Source organism: Nicotiana tabacum, chromosome 22, assembly GCF_000715075.1.
Source record: "Nicotiana tabacum cultivar K326 chromosome 22, ASM71507v2, whole genome shotgun sequence".
Classification (NCBI taxonomy): domain Eukaryota; kingdom Viridiplantae; phylum Streptophyta; class Magnoliopsida; order Solanales; family Solanaceae; genus Nicotiana; species Nicotiana tabacum.
The window spans coordinates 103,043,980-103,054,061 of record NC_134101.1 but is presented as its reverse complement, the minus strand read 5'-3'; the positions used below and the strand labels follow the sequence as shown (position 1 = coordinate 103,054,061).

The following is a 10,082-nucleotide window of genomic DNA, read 5'->3' as shown; positions in this document are numbered from 1 at the left end:
AAAAAAGCTTCCCATGGAGTTTCAAACAGACAAAAATCCCTCATAATTGCTTATTTTGTCTTTGCTCGAAAACCCTTCCTGTTTTCGAGCAAAGAGGGGCAGCTGTGAGCACGTGATTTTTGCCCTATATGAAATACTCCTATAAAATCCTAAGAAAATAGATTTTTTTGTTAATTATTTGCCATTTTAGAAATTTTTATAGAATTTTATTTAATTGTTTGCATTTTGTGCATGTTTGAATTTTATTTAAAACATGAAAAATACCAAAAATATCATGCATGACATTTAGGCTTTATTTTTACATTTTTAGGACTAATCGGTAGTTACTTGTTTTATTAAAAATTGAAAATCACCAAAAAAATGCTTTATTTTTACACTTTTTCCTTTTATTAATTTTTTTCTCTTTTAATTTAGGATTAAGTAGCTTTTATAATTTTTATAATTAGCTAATTAGTTTAATTTCACACTTTCGGATAATTTAGAATTTTAATTTGTAGGATCTTAATTAAAAGAAAAGGAAAATTAGAAAATAAAAGAAAGAATTGGAAAAAGGGTTGTCTTGTGAAATTGGGCCAATTCTCACCTAACCCAGATCTGATCCAAAACATTCCTTGACCCAAGCCCAATCTCCCTACCCAAACCTACCTGACCTGACCCGCCTAGCCCAAGACTCCCATCCACATTAAAATAACCTAACAACCCCTTAGACCTAAGAGGACATGAGCTCCTCCTTTAGAGAAGCTGAAAACGGTGCCCTTTCATGGCTGCCCAAAATCCAAAAATCTTTTCTCCAAAAAGAGCCTATCCTTCCCCCTATTTTTCATCTTCAGCATCTCAGACGGACTTCCCCTTCCGTTAACCAAAAAAAAAAACTTAACAGCAGCCATCACCCAATCCTAAGACTACGACTCTAGAGTTTTACTCCACCGTCCTTCACAAGAAATCACACGCACACACACTTATATGAAAGGAACGGACAGATCTGGAATAAAAAGGAGTCAATAAACATAAACAAAATAGAGGAAGATTCGGATTCGAAAGATCTTCGAGTTTGGTTTCAGTTGTTGTGGTTGTTTAGGAGTTTCTGGGTTTGAGACTTTAATCCAGTCTCAAGAATGTTGTTTGATTGTTGTTGGAATCGTTGCTGAGCACTAGTCGAGGTTGTTTCAAAATTTTCTTTTGGGTCAGTTCATTTCGATTTCTATTATCGGGTATGTCAGATTTTATTTAGTTGTCTACCAAATTCATAAATACAAATCTGAATTGTTCGTGTTGTATTAATGTCCAAATTCATGCATTCATTGTATTTAATCACTAGATTTTTCTACATCTGCTATGTCTGCCGACATCTAGCTTTGACTATTTGTTTTATTTTTTGAACTGAAAATTTGAGTTTGAAATCGTTCGTTATGCTCAAATTGACGAAGGATAGAGTTGATCCATGTGAAGTTAGGCATGAGGTTCGGAAATTATTGATTAAGGTTTGGCATGTTCATTTTATCCCTGTTGCTTACGTTAATTTGGAGTTACTATAATTACTCAAGCTCACATGATTTAGGCTAGTAATTTTAAGTCATGAATTAGCTCTTATTTGAAGCAAAGCCTAATTTACTATCTGCGTCTTATCTTCACAATTGACAGTGTTAATGTGAATAATTTTGTATTTAAAGTGTGTCATATCTTCATTTTCGGTGTGTTCGCTGTAAATAGTTAGAATTGCTCCTTCATGCTAAGATAAGTTTTATTTTCTTAGGAATGAAAACAATGCATCGAGAATTCTGTTTTTCTAGCATACAATCTTTACTTGTGCTAATTTGTGATGATTGGGTATTTGAACTTGGCTATCAGTGAGGTTAATGCTAAAAGAATCTTACTGCAATTCATCTCCTTAAATTGAGAAATGTGATGTGCGAATGTGCCTAATACTCCATAATCACAAGCCCTTTTTCACACACAATCGCAAATTAGGGATTACACAACTCATAAACACCGTAGTTTGCTTTAGGCACGTAATTAAATCATTACAACTACGGGTATGGTTCCCATGGCGTAGGTGTGATACCTAATTTCAAATTAGATTTAAATAGGAGCATCCTTAGTTTGCTTTAGTGAAATACAATTCCCTTTAAAATTGGAATCGAGGTGTGCCGTGCAAAGTAAAATCTCAAAATGCATGGACCTCGCTTAATTACTTTTTAAATCCTTAGAAACCGAGGCGTACCATTTAGCAAATTTTTTGTGGCCCTAGCAAAGTTGTAAATGCGTAGATGCTTTAGGCGCGTTATTTTAATAAATTACGTTCTTAAACTCGGGTCGCATTTATGTGACCCAAATTCAAATCCCAACAATGTTATATAAAATGTGTTGCGGACTGCGGGTGCATTTATGTGACGTAGTTCAAGACATATTTTAAATAACGTTGCAATTTTTCAAAAAATGGTTGAAAGCGGTTATAAAGCTAAAATGCACATAGGTTAAAACAGGTAATTAAAATCAGATAATTGAGCCAATTATAACAGTTGAGCGACCGTGCTATAACTACGGAACTCGGGAATGCCTAATACCTTCTCCCAGGTTAATAGAATTCCTTACTCGGATTTCTGTGTTCGCAGACTGTAATACAGAGTCAATCTTTTCCTCGATTCGGGATTTGAACTGGTGACTTGGGATACCATAAAATTATCCCAAGTGGCGACTCTGAATTTTTAATAAAATAATCTCGTTTCGATTATCACTTAAATTGGAAAAAACTCCTATATACTCCCTTCTCGGGGGTGTAGGTAAAAAACAGATGTGACAACTGCCACGGATAAGAGGGTTGCATTGGAGGCAATGACCAGTGACAAACAAACTGTTGGTGTCAATGTAATTGTGGCTGAAGAGAAAGGAGGTCAATGGATGTTGCTTGTCAACCTTTGGTATTCTTAAATTGAGCTAACCTCGACGAGGACGTCGAGTTTCAAAGGGTGTGGGTGGTTTGTTAGACCTCCACCACTTTGAGATTGACTAGAAAACGAGAGTATTCTCATGGGGAAGCAAGAGTGTTTCCAAGCTAAGGTGCACGAGTAGCACCAAGGAAAAAAGGGAAACTAGCAAGTGATGGCCAAGGTTTTGATAGAGGCGATACAGCTTGGCAAGGTCTTGACAATGAGATGCGAGTTCAGGGTGACACTTGATCATGGCAAAGTAATCAAGGCATGTGGAATTGATGCTAAGGCAAGGCAAAAATTAAGTGGCAAAGGCAGGCTAAAGTGCAATGGCATTGGGGCGCGACAAAAGGGCCATATTCGTGGATAATGGCATGGGCAAAATGTTGCTGCAATGCAGCTGAGTACAAGGAATTGGCGCCTAATTCATGCCTAGGCACGAAAATGGGCAGTAAGCTTCAGATTGACCAAGTCAAGGGCAGTTACAGCACATGCTTTGCACATGGGCAGTAGTTGGCTTTGCCAAAAAAGCTGGCAGATGGTGTTAACACGTTTTTGGGCCATACTTCCATTATTATTGGCATGATCTTACATGTTCCCAGTAGTTGGGGGATATCAACTACACTATGCTAAATTAGTGGGTTATGTGGGACAAGTGTCTAAGCCTAAGTGCGACAAGTGTAAGGCAAAGGGGCTGGTTCATGTGTTATAAATGGGCAGCACCCTTATGCTTGTGGGCAGAAGGGAAAAACGTGTTTGAGTGCATGTTGAGCTTGTTTTTAAGGGTCAAAACACCTAAGGTTAAGAGCAATCCTGTGAGACAAATCTGAGTGTCAAGAGTGATCTTCTTGTACACGGCATTGTACTTCGAGTTTGAGTTTCTTTGTATGCTTGAGTTAAATATAAAGTTTGGAAAAAGTTTCCTATATATTGTGCCGTGTGTTCTTCTAAATTTTTGTTGCCTTTACTATATTTTATTGCGTAAATTATTCCTAAAACATACTACGTTGAAAGCTACCTAAAAATAATCTTAGTCCAAAGTTTCTGTAATTTTTTTCTAAGTGTTGTGAAGGCTGAAGTCAAGTGCTGGACTTGGCTACCACGTAGGCTGGTTTTTGGCGGACTGAAAACGCGGCTGTGACACATACCATATCGAACTGCAGCTGGGGCACGTGCACCAAAATAAGAACCAGTCTCTCGAGACCTCTTTGCCTCTCTCTCCTCTCTTTCCTGAGCAAGCACGCCCTCCACCCTCCTAGAAATACTCATAACCTGCTGATACAAGATATCCATCTCAATCTCCTGGGCCATGCTAGTCCTGATGCTGGGATGGAGTCCCTCAATAAACTGGTGAACCCTCTCTCGAACTGTAGAAACCAAGGTCGTTACATGTCTAGCCAAATCAACTAAAATGAATTGCATACTCTGAAACAGTCGGAGCACCCTAGCGCAACTGCTCAAACTCCGCGCGCCATGCGTCCATGAGGCTCTGAAGGACATACTCTCTCAAAAACATGTCCGAGAACTGAGTCCATGTAAGTGAAGCTACCTTAGCCGGACCACCCAACTCATAAGCACGCCACCACTGATAGGCTGCTCCTCTAATCTGGAATATAGTAAAAGAAATCTTGCTCGTCTCCGCTACACCCATAGTACGGATAATACGATGGCACTTCTAAAGAAAGCTTTGAGAATCCTCTGTCGCCAAACCACTGAAGGTAGGAGAGTGGTACTGCTTGTACCTCTCGAGCCTACGCTGCTCCGCCTCAAAAACTGCTGACCTACCCTTGGGCTGAACTGGGGATGCAGGTGGCACTGGTATAACCTCTAGAATCTGATCAACAGGAACCCGCTGCTCTAGGGTGCGGGCGGCGTGAGTCTGTGCTCCTCCCCCGAACTGAGATGTGGCAGGAGCAAGGGGAATTAATCCAGCCTGAGCTAAGGTGTTGAACATGCTTAGAAATAGGGCTAGAGTCTCCTAGAGAGCTGGTGTCGTAGTAGTAGGCATCTTAGGTGCCTGCACTCCGATTGGAGCTACTTGAACATCCTCGGACTCTACCCCGGCCTCGGCCTCTGGCGGCTCTAACAGGGGGTGAGGGTTCTTGGTCATCTCCGGCTTTATGTGTCCTTACTATTTGTGAGAGAATAGAAGACAAAAGTTTAGAATTTTGAAGTCAACAAATTTTCGCATGACAAGGAAATCAAAGAAGTGTAACTTTCCTAATAGTTTCATAGCCTCCCGAAGATAAGTTGACACGTCTCCGTACCAATCCGCGCGACACTAAATAACCAGCTTGTGACTCATGACACCTATGAACCTATAGCTCTGATACCAACTTGTCACGATCGAAATCCGTCCTCCGTGAGATGTCGTGATGGCACCTAGTTTCTACGACTAGATAAGCCTAACATTTGTGGAATAATGAAATGAAAACATAAATTTTACAACTAACTGTAACTGTAACAACATAACTGAAAACCATCCTGCTCGGCATGTACAATAACCAACTCCTTAATACTACACAGTCTTCCCAAAACCCGAAACATCGTGAGTCACAAACTACAGAAGAAAAACTAGTGTCTCTATACATTAGAGTCTAACAAAAGAAGTACAAAAGGTAATGGACATAGGGGGAATAGAGGAGGACTTCAAGGTCTGCAGACGCGACAGATATAACTTGAAGTCTCCAACTGTCGCTACTCACTGATTACATGGCAGATAAGAAGTACCTAGATCTGCACACGAAAACATGTGCAGAATAGTAGCATGAGTACACCACAATAGTACTGAGTAAGTGCCAAGTCTAACCTCGGTCGAGTAGTGACGAGGTTAGGTCAGGGCCCTACTGATATATATATATATATATATATATATATATATATATATATATATATAAAATAAGACAAAACAAAATATCACAGTATAAAAAAGAATGAAATTTAACAAGAAGGAAATCACAGAAAAATAACAGAACAGTGAATAGAAATAACAATAGGAGATCTCCCGAGATATCGTCTCGTAGTCCCAAAAGTAAATGTGCAGGGGGATCTTCCGGGATACCGTCCCGTAGTCCCAAAGTAAATATGCAGGGGGATCTCCCAAAATACCATTCCGTATTCCCAAAAGTAAATTTGCAAGGGGATCTCCCAGGATATCGGATCTCCCAGAATAACTTTTCGTAGTCCCAAAATAAATACGCAACTCAAACAAGTGAGATAACAACTATAAAATGAAATCATACAGTTTAGACTAAGTACAAGTCAAGGAAGAAGTAGGAAATCCACTAAGCATGCTGCAGAGAGTTCAGATAAGCATTTAAGAAACGTATACATGCTATTCTAGGGTAAACATGATAATTACACATGCTAGTATAACTCAATTAAAGTGAAACAGGTTATTACTCAGTGAAAAATGGAGTTTTACAACAAATAGCATGTGTATGCACTCATCACTTAATGTACACGGCGCCCACATATCACAATAGTACCAAATCCTAAGGGGAGTTCCCTCACATAAGGTTAGGCAAGCCACTTACCTCGAACCAAGCTCAATCAATCGGTAACAATGCCTTTTCCATGAGTATCCGACTCTAAATGGCCCAAATCTAGCCAAAAACAATTACATATCATAAATATAACCATAATAGACTATTCTAATTAATGAAATCAAGACTTTAATAATAAATTCGAAAATCTCCCTAAAAGCCTCCCCGGGTCCACGTCTCGGAATCGGGTAAAAGTCACAAAATATGAACACCCATTCACTCACAAGCTCACTCTTATCAAAATTATCCAAATCCGATATCAAAATCCCAATAAAAACCCAAAATCTTAGTTGAAGAACTTCTACCATTTTCCCCCAAATTTCTCAACCAAATTCCTTAATTAAATGATGAAATCAACCATAGATTAGTGGAATATAACCATAAAGGAGATAAGAATCATTACCCAAAATCTTTCTCTGAAAATCCCTCAAATAATCGCCCAATCTGACTCTCAAAGTCCCAAAATTGAAAATGGGGATAAAACCCTCGAACTTGGCCCTTTTTCTGCCCATCAATTTCGTATCTGCAGGCCTAAAATCGCTCCTGTGGAATTTCCCTTGCAGGTGCGGAAATGACTTAAAGGGCTGGGTCTGCATCTGCATTGAAAAGGGTCATACCTACGAGTGCGCTCCTGTAGAACCTAGTCCGCTTCTACGGTCTTCCTCCGCGCCTACTGTTCTTTTTGCGCATCCGCGGGCATCACAGATGCGGAATTATCTTCGCTCCTGCGACCCCTGACCAACATTCCAAATCCTCTTTTTCACCTTGCCTCTATGCACGTGCGATCCCACACCTATGGTCCCCCAACTGCAGGTGACCAACTGCAGGTGCGAAAACACCAGCAACCAAAAATCTTCAGCAATTGCATTAGTCCAAATTTCAATCCGTTGAGCATTTGAAACACACACCAGGTCCTTGGGACCTCAATCAAACATACCAACAAGTCCTAAAACACAACACGAACTTAGTCGAGCCCTTAAATCACATCAAACAATGCTAAAAATATGAATCACCCTCAAATTCAAACTTAATGAACTTGAAAGTTCAAATTTCAACAATCGATGTCAAAACCTAATAAACCATGTGCGATTGAAGTCAAATTTTGCACACAAGTCATATTCAACATTACATACCTATGCCAACTTCGGGAATCAGAATCCGGCCCCTATATCAAAAAGTCCACTACAGGTCAAAATCTCCAAAAATTCGACTTTCGCCATTTCAAGCCTAAATCAGCTATTAACCTCCAAAACACAATCCGGACACGCCCTTGATCCCAAAATCACCTAATAGAGCTAACGAAACTGGCAAATTTCTATTCGGATTCATCTTCACACAGTTCCGACTACAATCAAAATACTAAGGCTTAGGCTTCCGTTTAGGGACTTTGTCCCAAAACACTCCGAAACACCAAAAACAGAACCTCCCGGAAAGTCACATGAGCAGAAAAATATACGGGAGAAGTAGTTAATAGGTATTAGGGATATTACTTTCAAAACGACTGGCCTGGTCGTTACAATTACTCAAATAGTTGTATTGGGGATTTGGTTTACATTTGATACTCAATAGTGTTCATGTACTAGTTGACACCAGATTTTGGGTTGGTTGTAGCAGTATTTTAGTTATTAGTATCAGATATTTATGATATTTTCACTGTTAAGTTTATTATACTATGTTTATCCAAAAGCTTAGGTATTTTGTGAACTGTTGGCTGGCCTAGATGTATTGCTAGGCGTCGTCGCTACTCTTGTGCGAGTTGGGTTGTGACATATCTTCATTATTGAGTTTTATTCTTAAGCAATTAATTGAAGTTGAAGTTATTAAGAGCCATTAACCTGTTTAGTTGAAGTTGTTGCTTAATAGAGTGTCTTTCATTGTTGAGTTATTTTCCCGTTCATTTTGTTATTATTGAGTTTCGTGTACTCTTCATGGTTGAGTAGTGGGCTATGTGTTGTAGTGATATCGATATTGTTGTTTTGGAAAGGTTGTTGCATATGGGAACTTGTGGTACAAATTGACATTTCGTGTTGTTGTGGTATTAGCATATGTGAATTTGTTGTGTGGATTGATTGTTGTTATGCGGAGGATAAATGTGGCATCTTATTATTGTTGATTGTGCAAAGTGATATGGGTGGCTAATGTGATGTATTGTCTAAGGCGGAGTGATAGGGGTAGATATTGTGTTATTGTCTGGGTGGAGTGGTATGGGTAGCTATTGTGTTATTGTCTGGGCGGAGTGATACAATTGGCTATTATGTTAAATGTCTGGGTGGAGCAATACAAATGGCTATTATGATATTGTCAATTAAAAAGAGATAAGGGTGGCCATGTCGGGGATGATATGTGACGGCCTGGAGGGATAATATTGATGATATTCATTTGATGGCATGATTTTCCTTGTGTATGCATGCACCTTACGTGACTTGTTCTGTTGTTTCCAATGAATTACTCGATGTCTTTGAAATTACTTATTGACTTGGACTGTAATAGTACACTCGTAGAAGCATACACTTTAGCATGCCTTTTATACCAGTATATGAGTATGAAACTTGACATTCATTGATCATGCACATGTACTCTTGTATAACTGCTTTCATTGTGATATCGAGCCTGTGATCATGCCCGACGGATTGTCATAGTGAGCATATGACCATGCCGGACGGATTGAGGTATTGGCACGTAAATTTTTTGTGTGGTTGTGATTGATAATGTGGGTACGAGGTGCAGGTATATATGATTTATGATTCAAGACTCGTGGCTTGTAGTTTTGAGGAGTGGTACCACGAGGAAATTTTGTTATTTGTGCTGGAACGACTTGATTATTCAGTTGTCACTTGTTTAACTTATTTGGTTTCACTGGTACTTTAACGGTGTTCTGATTACTTTACTATTTTTATCACATGCTTATTCCTTGTTTCCATTTACTGATTCTTTCTTCCATTTTTAGCTTTATAGTTATATACTGCACAGGTTATTATGACTAGTAGGTGTCTTGAATTATACCTCCTCACTATTCTACGGGGGTTAGTCTTGATGCTTACTGTGTATTCATTGTAGTGTACTCATACTACAGTTCTGCATATTTTGTTTGCAGATCCAGGTATTGGAGATAACGGACTTAGGCAGGGTTAGCTTCTTCGATTGCGAGGATTCAAGTTACAGTTGCACGATCGCCATAGTCCCTTGGAGTCCTTTTCCTTTGAATTGTACTATTAATTTGATATCCAAACAGTATTATATTTGGTTTTGATATATTTATATGATATTCATTGGAATTATTGTCGCGTGGGCTTGTATCACCTTTATTCGGTATTTATATAAAACTCTACTTTAAAATGTCATGTTTGACTGCTTTAACACTGGTAAATAACTGGCTTACCTAGTCTTAAAGACTAGGTGTCATCCCGATGCCTAAGGTGAATTTTGGGTCGTGACATAATTTCTGCCGAATAGACACCTTATCAAATGAATAGGCATCTTTGCACCTGTTGGGACTCAACTTTGTTGGCTATAAATAGAGTGGCTTAGCCTCATTTTTCACCACCGAAAATTTGCAAACTTTCCCTCTCTCTTCTTCATTTCTGCATTGTTTTCCAAAGCAAAACGTAAA

At 39.0% G+C, this 10,082-nt stretch overlaps 1 long non-coding RNA gene across 1 annotated transcript; it reads left to right on the top strand.

The window, feature by feature from the left end:
- The first annotated feature begins 711 nt into the window (after positions 1-711).
- Positions 712-9,808, top strand: LOC142176646 (uncharacterized). Its single transcript, XR_012705349.1, has 2 exons — positions 712-1,211; positions 9,567-9,808. It is a non-coding gene; the product is annotated as an uncharacterized LOC142176646 (long non-coding RNA).
- Positions 9,809-10,082: the final 274 nt, after the last annotated feature.